This window comes from Atta colombica, unplaced genomic scaffold (assembly GCF_001594045.1).
Source record: "Atta colombica isolate Treedump-2 unplaced genomic scaffold, Acol1.0 scaffold129, whole genome shotgun sequence".
NCBI lineage: Eukaryota > Metazoa > Arthropoda > Insecta > Hymenoptera > Formicidae > Atta > Atta colombica.
In genome coordinates this window covers 72,630-88,214 of record NW_017259216.1, presented here as the reverse complement: position 1 = coordinate 88,214, position 15,585 = coordinate 72,630, and positions in this window count along the sequence as shown.

Here is a 15,585-nt window from a genome sequence, read left to right as displayed (position 1 = left end):
AAAAGGGAAATTATTATTTAACAAAATGTTGACAATAAATTCAAGATTTTTCTGGTAAAATTCGTCGGATGTGAAATAAGGAAAGCTTTGTCTACTAATCCCATAATTGTGCCTCTCTTTTGACTAAGAGATAATTATTTAAACTCTGTTTACTTTTCAAGAGACACATATTTAAAGGGGAAACCTAGTTTAGAACGCTGAAAAGTAGCTTTTATGCGAATTTTTTATGAACAAATAGAGCCGATCTTCCTAACTTTTAAAGGTGATTATATATTTCAACAATACAAAATAATTTTTTAATATGAAAATAATGAATACAATAATAAGTTATATAATTAATATTTTATATAGTATTGTAAGTAATCATTATTGTGCTTCGGCACAAGACGTTGTTAATTGGTGTGCAATGTAGAACCTGTAATTCTTGCTCAAATAAAAAAAATTAACAATTTTTTAAAATTAGATAATATTTTATCCTAAATGAACTAAAAAAATAGGAGAAAAGTATGAAATTGTAAGAATTGTGGAACTTTGAAAAAAAAAGTTACAATTTTGAACATAACATTTCGATTTTTTATGCAGAAATAATTATTTATACTAATTTTTTAACAAATGTTTTTAGTTCATTTAGAATGTGTTGACAATTATGTAAAAACTTTGGACGAAATCGATTAGTCAAGTAGTTTTTGAGTTATCTTGCACGCTAATTTCGAAAAAATGATTTTGAGAAAAACGCGTTTAAAGTTTTCGATATCGCGCAGACATCGCTATATACTTACGCGATATCGAAAACTTTAAACGCGTTTTTCTCAAAATCACTTGTTCAAAATTGGCATGCAAGATAACTCAAAAACTATTGGACCAACGTCTGCATGACGCGTATCTATTTCTCAGGATATAAGTACAAAAGTATCTCGAATTTTTCTAAAACTTTACGCGTATATTTTTAAAGAGTGATACTATTGATTAAAAAAAAAAAATGAAAATTTTGACTTTCTAAACTAATCCCTATACAGCATATTAACATTCATCAATATCTCCGAAACTTTGAATTGCACCATTGCGAACATCGTAGTAACATCGCGAAATGTAAATTCAATGTCGAAGAAATGTTGCAGAATCATCTAATCCGTTGAATTACAATGTCTACGAGACGTTACTATTTATACGTTATATTAATTAATTCAATTTTATTATTAAAAAAAGTATTATTGATTAAATAATACTTATTGATTAAATAATAGTTATTATTAAAATAAGTATTATTGATTAACAACATATTTCAGAGCACACACGACAAAATTGTTAAAAAATAATTTTAAAAGACGCTTTCTACCTCATTTGGGAATTAATTTTCTTATTTTCTTAAATGGACATTTGAATTTGTACCTCCACATGGCATGCTTGACTTCTGTGATCGTACGGGAACTGCTACTTGAATGATCTTGAATACTGAATGTTAGTGGATGTATAATTGTGTTATGTTCTATAGACGATTCTTTTCTTTCGAAAGAGTCGGCTCCACGTCGCAACTATGGTTGGCGAGACTCGAGTGGATCCCCTGATAACGCTTTGAAAGAACTGAAAAGAGGAATCGAACAAACTCCGTGAAAAACTTATAAACGCCAATCAACCTTGAAAAAAAATCTGGAATATCAACATTAATGCAGAGCTGAAAAATGGCAAGATTGCGAAAAACAATCCTAAATATATTTAAGTCCCGCAATAGCAAATATCCAAGTAAATATCTGTCGTCCCAAGCTGACCAACAATTTCTTAAGAAAAAACCAGGCGCCACATCGCGCCAAAAATCGTAAAAAGAATGGGATAACTTCCCATGATAGAGTTATCTAAGATCGGACTCGCGATTGACAATGGTTCAAAATTAAAATTAGTTGTACACGGTAACCACTTATTTATCTAGCTATATTTTCTGTGAAAATAACAGAATTCTCCTGTAGTAATCTTGTCCTTTTACAGAAAAACGTAAATCATTTTTTTTTTCTCGAAATCCTTCTAATGATGCCACTTTAGATCAACAACGACGTTATAAAAATTGTCAATCTCTTGCGGCATTGCAACTAACTATTGCATCCTAGACAAAGAGCACTGCGCTTTTTTTCAGGGTATAAATAGAGATTCCGCGGAAGTGCAGAGTGTCAGTACCAAAGTATTATAAAATTCAGCCTGTTTGCGTCAATTCGCACAAAATTAATGCCTTTCGTGTTCGTCGCACATCTCAGTGCATGTTTATATTTTTTGTGTTCTTTGTGTTCTGGTGTGACCCTGTGTCCATCCAATAATTATTGGGACCATCCAGTCATCGTTTACGGGGCTACCTACTTAGTGCTTTTGCGTGGACTGCGGGCATCCTCACCAATCAAATATTCATCCGAGGTTTTGTGGACCAAGTAATACCACGTAGCTAATCCATAAGTCAACTTGTCATTTCATCCCCCTTTCCACACATGTCCCCATATAAATACACACACACACACACACACACACACACACACACACACACACATACGCACGCACGCACGCACGCATACACATATAGTACACTCATACGCATTTAACAGACATACATATATACAAATTAAAGTGTCAAGGTTTTTTTAAAAAACGAATAAAAATAGTTAACTAATAAAATTCGTCTTTTATTACATTTGTATAATGCTATAAAGTTCAAACTTTTCGACTTACAAAGTCTTCATCAGTAATAATAAAGAAAACGTATTTATGTAAGCCCATCCAATGTCAACGAACTAACATATGATACGTAATAAAAATTATCGCTTTAGGCTAATCTTGTTTAATTATTTCTGCGTTTAGTTATTACGGATCGAAATAAGTATCAAATCAGAAATTTATAATTGACAAATTGTATTTAAGTAGTTCTTCAGTTGTTATCGAGAATCAGTTTAGTCAATAATTTCATACAAAACGAAGATTTCTTCAATGATTATCCTACTATATTCAATACAGTTAAATGTCAATTTCTGATTAAAAAATTATTATATTTAATTCAATATTGAGAATTCATATTTCATTTACTTAATTTATATAGAATTGTCAATTTCAAATTATGTCCTCCTATAATAAAACGCTGTTGATTGTCAGACAGATTTAGAATGGAACTGATATTGTAGATCATAGAGTATATATCGATGTGTCACGAAATAAATAAGTATGTTCTAAAATGTTAAAAAATATTCTCACGTATGTCGTCAAGTATGTTAAAATAAGATTTATCCAATAACTCAGTAGCTTTCATTAAATTTGCACCATTTTTTTACCCATGAACATACAAAAAAATGTTACGTAAATATTACTTGTTTTAAATAAATGATAAAAATATTTGAAAATTATATTATCAAGAAAATATTCTTTGTAATGATATAATGATATAACATTACTCAAAAGAAGAAGAATAAAAATTGCGTTCTCTCTTAGCACTAGAATAATATTTTTCTGCATTTTTCGAACACTTTCACTCATGGAAATTCGGACATCCGCATAAATTTCATTGAATGATCGTGTAAAAAATTAGGTCATAAAATTGCAATTGTATTATTTTTGAAATATATTTTGAATCGCTTGTATGCAATACTAACAATTGCAAAAGCTTTATAAATTAGTTTTTGTATGTCAAAAAATATTGTCTTTACTTCGTACAATATGATGATATTATAATAAATTTCAAAAATTCAATCAGAAAACACAAATATGAGTTCACGCTATGGTGTATGTTACCAGCCTCCTCATAAGTGGGGAACTAGCACGATCGTTCGAAATTTATGTAAATGTCCGAATTTCCATGAATATAGAAAAATGCAGAAGTATATCATTCTAGTATTAGGTGTACAACTTTGCTTCCGCCGTTTTTTTTCCAAAATTCGAGGCTTTATTGTAAAAAACTGATTATACATTTATGATTCAAAGTATTGTCCATCGCTGGCCACTACTTTCTCCCATCTTTCGTGTAGCGTACGAATCTCGCGTCGAAAAAACTGGTCATCTTTTGAGGCTATCCACGAATCGATCCAATTTTTTACTTCTTCATAAAACCGGAAGTGCTGGTCAGTCAGGCCGTGTGCCATTGATCGAAACAAGTGATAGTCAGAGGGAGCAACGTCTGGAGAATATGGCGGGTGGGGTAGGACTTCCCATTTCAACGTTTCCAAGTATGTCTTGACCACTTTCGCAACATGGAGTCGAGCATTGCTGCAAAATCACTTTATCGTGTCTCTCGTTATATTGCGGCCGTTTGTCTTTCAATGTTCGGCTCAAACGCATCAATTGCGTTCGATACCGATCGCCTGTGATTGTTTCAGTCGGTTTTAACAGTTCATAATATACTACGCCGAGCTGGTCTCACCAAATACAGAGCATGACCTTGGACGTCAAAATCATCGTTCTTGAAGCGTTGAAACCACTCATGACACGTTCTTTCACTAATAGCGACCTCACCATAAGTATTTGAGAGCATTCGATGAGCCTCAGCCGCAGATTTCTTCATATTGAAGCAAAAAATTAAAACCTCCCGCAAATGACGAGAATTTGACTCGTAAACTGACATTTTCAATCGAGAATAACTTTATGATACAGACACAAATCGACTAATGTTTCTATGGGGTTATATTGACAGATGCCCAAGTTTATTGTATGATGTCTATGATCTAGTTATTTCGACCACCACTTACCGCTAAAGCCATCTATAGGAAAACGGCGGAAGCAAAGTTGTACACCTAATATTAAGAGAGAATTGAATTTTTATTCTTCTTCTTTTGAGTAATGATCATTATAGAGAATATCTTCTTGATAATATAATTTTAAATATAATTTCAAAATACTCTTATTATTTATTGAAGCAAGTAGTATTTATTTAATATTTTTTTGTATATATGTGCACGCTTCAGAACGAACAAAACTGAATTTTGTCTTGATTATTTCCCAAATTTCGCAATCGAGATATTATTTCTAAAGTACCGAATATCTGCTATCGCTAGCTTGGCGCGCTGGGAGTGGAGCAAGCGACCAGCTCACCGTCGCGAGCCTAAACTCGAACGACGCGACGCGCCTGCTAGGGCATCCCCGCTCTTCACGGTTAGCGCGCCGTGCGTTCGGTGAGCCTTTGGCAATGGGTCGGGCGTATCTTTAAACGTTCATATCTCGTTAATTATTGCGAACATTGCAATATGATAGAGGACTTTTCTAGTTCAGTTCAGTTTAGTCCGCTCTACCTTCTCGGGACGAGTGGGGCCACATATTAATACCATCCTATATATTCAGATTTTCAAAATGTAATGATTTTTAAAATATATACATAACTTGTAATTAATTCTTTTATTTACATTTAATTTCTTCTATGAAGAAAAATTAAAGACAATTTTAATCCAAATTCATTCTCTTATAATAAAATTATTGTATGAAATTAAATTTCTTTGAAAAATGAATTAAAAAACCACTATCGTATTTAAAAAAATAATATGCAATATTATATTTTTAAAAATTTATTAATTAGCTCGAAAATATTATTGAACGAATTAATAAATTTTATCAACATGCTATACTCATCTTATAATCAAAAGTGCATTGAATTGTTGAAAAATGTGTTCTGAAAACAAAGAATTCACTTATCAAAAACAGTTTGAATCTGAAAATGTTTTTAATTCTGATCAAAGGAGTTTCCAATTAGAAATTCATTCTGGAAGATCTAATCAAGGAATAAAGAAAGCAGAGTGTGTTGTGCAATGTGATGATCTGTATCAACAACACACTCATACATCATACAATAATATCGTGTAATGGAAATATGCTATCATCTTTATTTACTGTATTGAAAGAAACTAATGGTATATCTAGACCAAAAGTACAAGAAACCTTACACCAATAAATATTATTGTAAAAGTCGAAATCTAATAAAACGGTAAACGATTTCAGATAATTAAATAAATTTCTTTTTCAGGTACTATTTTATTATTAAAAAGAAAATATAAATTTACATAAACGAAATAATATAATAAAATTATAAGTCTTATTTCTATGACTATATTTTACATTTTATTTAAGAATCTTATAACAGTCATAAAATAATTATTAATTTGACATAAAATAATTATTAATTTAACGTTTATATTTCTAACAGATCATTTTAAAAATGTAATTAGAAGAATCTTATTTTTCAAAAATTGGTTCTAATAGCGTTCTTCTTAGACTGGATTGTTCCATTATTATTTCAGATTTAACACCTACAGGAAAATATATTACTACTATGATCATAGAAAGACACTACAGGGAAAATACAATATAATTATTAGATGTTTACAGATTTAGAATTTGGAAAAATTTTGCTAAAAGATTTTCAGATATTGTTTTATTATTGAAAAGTAATATAAATTTATATGAATGAAATAATATAATAAAATTACAATCTCTGATACATCAATTGTCAGCTCCGTGATATTACAACTTTAATTTAAATATTCGTGGTTTAAATGAAGTTATACAAACGAAAGATCAAAAGAATTTGAAAATCCAGTAGAATTTAATTTTTACAAAAAGTTCAATAACATGTGATATTGAAGGTTGCAGTAATATAGCTATAGTAAAACAATCATGGTGTAAGACGTTATGTTTAAAACATGTTTTCATGGAATATCATTATTATAATAAGTATAATGATACAAAATATAAATGTATTTGTATATAAATTTATTGTATATAAACATTTAGAAATTATTTCATTATTAAGTACGTTTAGAAATTATTACGTAAACGACAAGTAAAGATATTAAAGCGTAAAATTAAAAATAACTTTAAAAGATTAATCTTAAGATATTATATAAGGAAGTAATGTACAGAGATGAATAAAAAAGTTTTAACGATAAATCACTTTAACGATAAATAATAAAAATTATTATAACTCTTAATATTATTTATAATTTGTAATGTTACAAATATCAGTCATGAGAATTTCCTTATTCGTGGATTTACATATTTTATTGTTATGATGATGATTACTTACGTATATAAACATGGATAGCGTATATACGGATAGCACATATACAGAAGCGTTAATAATTAATTCTCGAAAATGATATGTCGTAATGTAACTCTATTATACACGGTTGAATTCGTAGGAAAACAATCTTTAATTTGATAAAAAAAAATTTTTTATTTAAAGAAGTTATGAGTGGTGGGAATATTTTGTTAAACAAAAAAAAATAAAATTTTTTTTCTTTATAACTTTAAAATACTTTTGAAACCGTACAACTTTTGTTTGCAAAATTTTTTTTCTATCTTATACTTCCAACGATATTCGCCTCGAAAGAAAAATACTGTTTTTTACAAAGGAATGTTTCATCCCCTAAACATAAGTTAGCGCACATATCAAAAAATATGTGTCTCTTAAATATGTGTCTCATTTTCATATTTTACAACATATTTCATCAAAAAATCAAGTCAATTCCAGACAGTTGTGAAACTTCCCTTGCTAGATATGAAGATACAAAGAAAATAATAAAAGTAATTTAATAGTATATAAAGATGACCTTAAAGATAGAGCAAAAGATATATACAAGAATAAAATACATACAAAGATAAAAGATATCTTGATACAATGATATATAAAAAGATATATAAAAGCAGATCCTATTGACGCTCCGCATATTAGATCAGGGTCCAGAAAATTAAGAGACGGAAAACATTATTTGGCCTAATTAAGACTCTCACGCAGATATTCGAAGATATTCAAAGAGTCTATTTTTAAATTCTCCCAGCAACTCAGACTCTCTAATGAAAGTTGGTAAAAAATTCTACATAGTAGTCACAACATAGGCGAAGGAGTCCTGATATTTAAATGTCCAATAAGATAATAATCAAATCGTGCGGAGAGGCACGAATATGCTTACGAGTCCTGATATGAGAGCGGAGATTATAGGCAATATAACAAGAAGTACTTGAATATATGATGGAAAATAGAAAACAGCCAATGAGGCAAATCCTTCTGTTCTGTGGAAAGCCAACCTAGTGAACGATACAAAAATGAAACATGATCATCGCAGCGCAGATTATAAATAAATCGTATGCAAGCATTCATCACTCGCCTCAGCCTCTGCTCCCCAGTTAAATTTGTAAAAACAACACTAAAATAAATCGAAAAAGGGGAAAGATTAATAAAATAACAAGTTGAACTTATAGTACTGAGACTATTCTTACAGTACATCGATCACCAGAGAAGCCCGTTGATTCGATTCGAAACAACTTTAACTTGTTCCGCTCAATTTAAGGTGTTAGTTAACTGAACACCAAAGTAACCTTAATAAGTACGCGATTTAATTTGAGCTCGATGTTGCGAGTTAAGTATTAACATTATTAAGATACTTAGTAGTGTCCAAAAGAAAGAGTTGAGTTTTGCTAGGATTAAGTTTCAGTAAATTGTTAGAGGTCCAGAGTTCAATGGATGCAGTTGTTTTTTCCTCAAGGTAAGAAATGGATGTAAATCTGTAAATCAACGTAAAAAATATGACTACAGTTTATGGGAAACTGAAGGTTGTTAATAAATAGGGCAAACAACAGAAAATCTCCGTCTAATGACGGAGCCCTGCAGTACACCCGCCGTATCGGATGCCCAGGACGAAAAAGTATGATCTTGTGTTTGTATGCCTTGAAATCTATCTAGGATTTAAACCAACGTAAGAATGGGAGATAGAGAAGGAAGATAGTTTGCGGAGAAGTAAGGCACGAACGTATCGAAGGTTTTAGTAAGATCGAAGAAGACTGGCAAGCATCTTTTTGTTAATAGACTGTCGAATGTCGTCAGGCACTTTTACTAGTGCAGATTATCCCTCCGGAAACCTGTTTGAAAAAAATCAAGAAATGTTCAAGAATGTTCAAAATAAAAGGAAAATTGATCCAAAACAATGCGCTCTAGGACTTTGGAGAAGAAATAAAGTATGGAAATAGGACGATAATTAGCAAAGGATTAAGAATTTTTTAATTTTGGGAGACGTGGAATGACGTTAGAAAATTTCCAAGCGGAAGGGAAGGTACAGAAATTAAGTGAGAAGTTAGAAGAGATCGAGGATGATAGAAAAAATTACGAGCTAGTAAACTATCAATGATGAGACTGCGGTTGAGGCCAGTAGAATTAGGAGAAGACTTTAAAAGAGTTTTGTGTAATATCTCCGGAAAGATGTATTGAAAGAAGAAAGAGTTGGATCAAAGGTGGAGAGAAGAGAAACAAAGGCGAAGAATAAGGAAGCATAGGAAGAGCTAAACAATAGGGGATTAGGAGTGCATGAGGGGAACAAAGAATAGGAGAAAGAGTTAGAGCAACATTAAGAAAAGATAGTAAGAGATGAAGTAAAGAAGGAGTTAAAATCATCAAGAGGAAGTCTAAAAGAAATAGTAGACCTAGGTTTAGCAAGCAGCTGGTAACAGATTCCAGCCGGCCTTTCAAATAATTATTTCTGACTTTATCGATGTGAGACTTAATCAAATTTCGAAAAAAGCTGAAGATCTCCAAACACTTTTGAGAGGGGAAGAACGATAGGTTCTCCTTGCGTTACGAAAACGCATCAGAGCTCTAATCGAGTCATTAAGCCAGGATGCAAGAGCTTCTAGCTACAAACAAGCGAAAAGATAAATAAAAATTTAGTATTGTTTGAGAATTGATAATTTTTCATCTAGGGAGACAGAGAAGTAGAAAGTGGACTAGTCAAGAGAGTCAAGGTAACAGAGAAAGGATTCCAGAAATTAGAATTATCTCTAAAAATTTCCGGCAACAAACGATGCAGAAGGTCTAGGGTGACCTTGAGCATAACATGAATCTACAGAAAAAAGAGGGCTCGCTAACGATGAGCCAGGAGTAAGGATTGATCGCTGATGGAGCAGTGTCGATCCGAGAGTGAGAAGTTAAAGTGAGATAAGTGTTCCCAAAAAGGACGAGAAAGAGATGATTAGAGAAGCGAAAATTGAGCAAGAAATCGACATCGAAACGCTCGTTGAAATTGATATTGAAATCGCTGGTCACAACGGCAGCAGAAAAATAGAGATAGAGAACTTCGAAATACAGAGAGGTGATCGAATTTAAAGGGGCGATAGACTACAGCAAGTAGGAACGGATGTCCCCACACAGTCGAGACATTGAGCAACAGATATTCAGGCTGAGCGCAATACAAACCCGCCGAAGTCAGAATCTCCATGTAGACCACTGCACGCGTACAGTGCTTATGCCTCTTTCCCCCTTTCTCGTTTTGTCAAGCTTTGTGAGTTGAGAGTTCAGTAAATCAACAATGCCATCCGGAATATGAGACTTCAGCCAGGTTTCGGACATGATTATTAGATTAAATGTTTTGCGAAGAAAATGTTCATGGAATTTAATGAAGTGGGGGAGGAGGGATTGGCAATTCACATAACACAAGCATCCACTGGCCACACATATGAACAGCAGGATGTCAATTCCTCTTTCTTGGCAAAGGCCTCCTCGAAATGACTCCCTGGTCGGCTCTATCCCCAAGAGATGAAGGCTCAGATGGGCCTCCAACCGTGCACGCAGAGTTGGCGATCGGCTGCGCTCGGGAACTAATTCCAGAAGGCGCTAAAGACTGACGGAAGAGACATCACAATCGATGTTGTAGTGCCCATAGCCCGCCGAGCCACAGGTGACGCCGCCGAGCGTCCATCCGACGGATCTAAGATTGGTTGAGGAGCGCCCGAAACAAGTTGCTAGATGGTCGCGATGACCGAATCGGAGAGGTGGAAGAATAGCGCCTGGCGTAAATAAAGTATCACGAATCCAGATACTATCTAGTATAAACAAGAGATCATCCCTGACAGCCAGACGGGCCTCAGAGAGTGTCTGACGTGTAGATCCCAGCAGTAGATCTCTCGTTGACATCGATTTTTATGGTCTGCGAGTAAAGCGGAAACCTCCGATCCACTGAGAACACTCTTAATAATTCGATTTCCATCAATCCAATTACGGATATTTCCCTCGAAGACGATTTAACGATTAACGGGCGGGATCGATCGGCCTTAGCAGGAATGCGGAATCCATGATGCATTCACGATGTCGTCAAGAGAGATCGCAATACTCAGTGCAGAGGCGACCTCATTGGCAACTACTCTGGAGACTCAGAGGGGATCTCCTGAAGTTTCGTCCATTCGAGGGCTTCGAGTCTGGCACACAAGCGTGAGCTTTTCCCGGAGCAAGCGTTCGCGATTCCACAGCACTAACATGGATGGAGTTCAGCCTGTGCATCCTTGAGTTCATGCGCAATTGTATGCGAAGTTTGAAAGTTTGTCTGTTTAACGAAAGATTTTTTAATGATGCAGTACTGTACGCCGCGCTTGAGATAATTGCGACTTTATGTGAGATCCTGCAACTGAGCTTCGATGTTTATAACCTTCTGCAGACAAATGAAAATAAGGCTCTTGAGAGTGCAGGTCTGGAGAGATATCAGCATGGCCAGCAGGCCATGATATCAGTAACAGGCCCTGATATTTCCTCAATTTCATAATCGATAGGTATGTTTCCAAGAATCAAACTGGCGGTCCGTATTATTATCGAGACTCTTCAAGGATTTAATGCATTCCTTGTGAAAAATATGTCCCGTCTCGCAGTCGTATCGAAACGCAAACGAAGTGGCGATGAATTTCTTACAATATTTACATGAGAGTGTTATCGTAAGATATTGTGTTATGAAAATACGCTGATTGATCTTGAATCACCGACGCACATACGCAGTCTTAGAAAGTCGCAGAATATCGGACGAGAGGTAAACATTGTAACAGCAAATCTCGTAGCAATAAAATGCTCAAATATCGGAGCAACAGATAGACACGTCAATGTGAGTTATTTATGTGACGTGAGAGAGAGAGAGAGAGAGAGAGAGAGAGAGAGAGAGAGAGAGAGATGGGGGGGGAAGAGATAAAGAGTGAGAGGGAAAGGAAGGAAGAGGTTTATTCGCGTCGCACGCTTCAATATGCCCAACACGCGCTCCAATATATTCGCGTCACCGTAACTAATATGACGACTAAATGTTCGCGTCGCGTTAGAGTATACTCCATGATTAATTAAGAGCATGGAGTATACTCCATGATTAATTAAGAACTCCATTTGCCTCACCTTAGAAAGTGGGAGCATGTTAGGTATGTATGCGTAATAGTTGAAAACGTACTCGAAAAAAGTATTTCAGATTCATTTTATATAAAAATGCATTTAATAAATGAGTTTTTAATATAAATATAATAAAACAATATAATATAATATAAAAATATAATATAAATATATAATATAACTTTTATATTTATTAAAAACGCATTTATTTTGTATAAAAACGTTTTTCAAATAATCGAGGTAACCCAAAACAAAACGAGACACATGTTCGATCGATTCGAGTGATCTCACGGATTAGTTAGTGACACGTTCACTTGTCCTAAATCCATTCGTGTCACTGAACATTGGAGCACATGAATGCAACTGCTCCAACCGTCACCTTACCCATGATCCAAATATTCTCTGAATTAATTTGGAGCATACGACGCGAACAAATCTAAAGAGTGATAGCGAGAGATAAAGAATGAGGAAGGGAGAGAAGGAAAACATACATGTGCATATGCTATCGTGTCATACAGCAAGCAGCTAATCGCATTCGAATGCTCGCGTCGAACGTGTGAGTCGCCTTTGCCTATCTTCTATCTTATGTATGTGATCCGTAATTCGTTAAATATTTTCCTTTATAATTCAAAAATTAAGCTTCGAATTAAATTTTAGCAAAGGAAAAATTGTTTTAGAATTATGTCAAGAATACGTTATTTTAAGAAACAAACGTTTGTTCTTTGACATTCTGTATGTTCATATTCTAAAACACAGCAGAAACTATTAAGTGGTAAATTTAATTCTTGCCGCTCACTACTAAAGAGTGCTTCAATGCTAGTGAGTTTTGACGGTGAAGTCGCATGTCTTTTATAGTTTAGATACTGCTGAGAGTGATTCAGTTTTCACAAGGTAGATTATTCGATACCAAAGAGATTTTCCAAACAATTAAAACGAAATGCGATAAGTTATTTTTTTCGACGTGTGCTTCATCACTACTTGGATACAAGGAAATCGCAGCTGAAATGCATCGCTCATTATTCGAAGTATATGATGATGAAACTCTAGCGGAAAGAAACATGTAGAATTTATTTGTATATTTACATGTATATTATTTAGTTTGAACACTTTCAAAAGGATTTTGATGTGAGACAAAGGACGTAAAGAACGTCTTGGACAACTAAAAAAATTTGAAGATGTTGAGTGAGAATTATTGAATGAGAATTAAATTCAAACGCTTTTATAATTGTGTTCATTAATTTTAAGTATCCATTCACCTCCTGTTTAAAATAAATTAATTTTGGAGACAACAAAATAGCAGTAATTCAGTTTATCTAATATTTATATATTTGCAGTGGAGTAAGTAGTTATGGTGATAATATGCTCCAATTTACAATACAAATCTCTGTCAACACATGTGGCAATTCATAAGATTATTCTCCTTATATATTCAAAATATTCTAATAAACACAAATGCAACATGTTCTTAAATGTTATTTGGTCCAAAAACGAAATAAATGATATCGACGTTAATTATTGGGAGTACAAATAAGTTTCCGCCGTTTGCAAAAGACGGCGTCACTAATAAACTATAGTTAAAATTGTTTGATGTAAAATGTCATATCGTAAGATTGAACACCCGGCAACATCATAACCTTGAAATATAGCGATTTTGTATCAGCATCATATATTTTTTTTATATGAAAATGTCGAGTTTTGAGCCGAATAAGCGTCATTTGCGGGAACTTTTGATTTACTTCTTTAATTTGAAGAAATCTGCTGAGGCTCATAGATTGCTTGTAGAAGCATATGGTGATGCTGCCTTAAGTGAGAAAAGTTGTCGTGAGTGAACTTTCAAAAGTTTAAGAACGGTGAATTTGATGTCGAAGACAAAGAACGTAGGAAGGCCGAAAATGTACGAAGACGCGGAATTGGAAGCATTATTCGATGAAGATTCGTGCCAAACGCTAAAAGAACTTGCACTTACATTAGAAGTGACTCAACAAACAATTTCATATCGTTTGAAATCATTGGGTTCCATATGAACTGAAGCCGAGTAACGTTGAACGCCGATTTTTCATGTGAAATGCTGCTCGCTAGGCATAAACGAAAGGATTTTTTTGCATCGTATAGTCACTGGTGATGAAAAATGGATCCATTACGATAACCTAAAAAAGAGGAAATCATGAGGACCATCTGGCCATGCTTCAACATCGATAGCCAAGCCGAATATTCATGGAAAAAAACTCATGTTGTGTATTTGGTGGGATCAGCTTGGTGTCGTGTATTATGAGTTGCTCAAACCGAACGAGACCATTACTGGGGCTCTCTATCGAACCATTGATGAGATTAAGCACTCAAGGAAAAACGCGCCCACTTCTACTCCAGGCATGATAAAATTATTCTCCTGCATGATAATGCTCGACCACATGTTGCGGCGCCGGTCAAAACCTACTTAGAAACTCTCAAATGGGAAGTTCTATCCCACCCGCCGTACTCTCCAGACATTGCTCCTTCCGACTATCACTTGTTCCGATCGATGACGTATGGCCTGTCTGAGTAGTACTTCACATCATATGAAGATACCAAAAATTGTATCGATGATTGGATAGCTTCAAAAGATGAAGCGTTCTTCCGATGCGGTATCCACATGCTACCAGAAAAATGGGAAAAAATAGTGGCTAGCGATAGCCATTACTTTGAATAAAACATTATGTACCGTTCTTTCATAGTAAATGCTTAATTTTTAATAAAAAACGGCGGAAACTTATTTGTACTCCCAATAAGAATCACAAAAAATCGAGTCAGAACAAGTCGAACATAGTATCTACGCATTGTGCTAAGAATTCGCAACAAGTTTTATTATCAATGGCCAAGATCTTCATCTTTGACAGAAAAGACCAACAATACGTATGTAGAGTTTTGTGAGATCCCGGATCTCAATCTAATTTGATCACTCGCGCATTAGTAGATAAGTTGCATTTAACTTGTAAATCAGTAAATGTTCCAATTAGTGGAATAAATCAGAGTAAGACACGCGTCAATCAGTTGTCTTGGAGTTACAATCACGACACAATAAGGTCAAGTTTAAATTAGAATACTTAGTATTGCTTAGAATTACAGAGCGGATATCTCAAACAGGAATTGATGTCAGCGTTGAAAATATGTAATTATTTAAGATTAGCTGATAAGGAATTTTACAGAACTTGGAACCATTGATTTATTAGAGTTGAATTCTAACAAATCTTGAAGAATGAGAATGTAAATTTACAATCAGGGTAACCGACATGCTACTAAGTTGAATTTTAGGAGGACAAGTCGCTAACTTACAAGAATGTGATCAAGTTAGACACAACATGCTGACTAACAACGAATTAAGTCAACAGTTAGAAAAATTCTGACAATCAAAAAAAATTATTGAACAGAAACATTATTCGACAGAAGAACAAAAATGTGAAAAGCATTTCCAAGCAACGAAG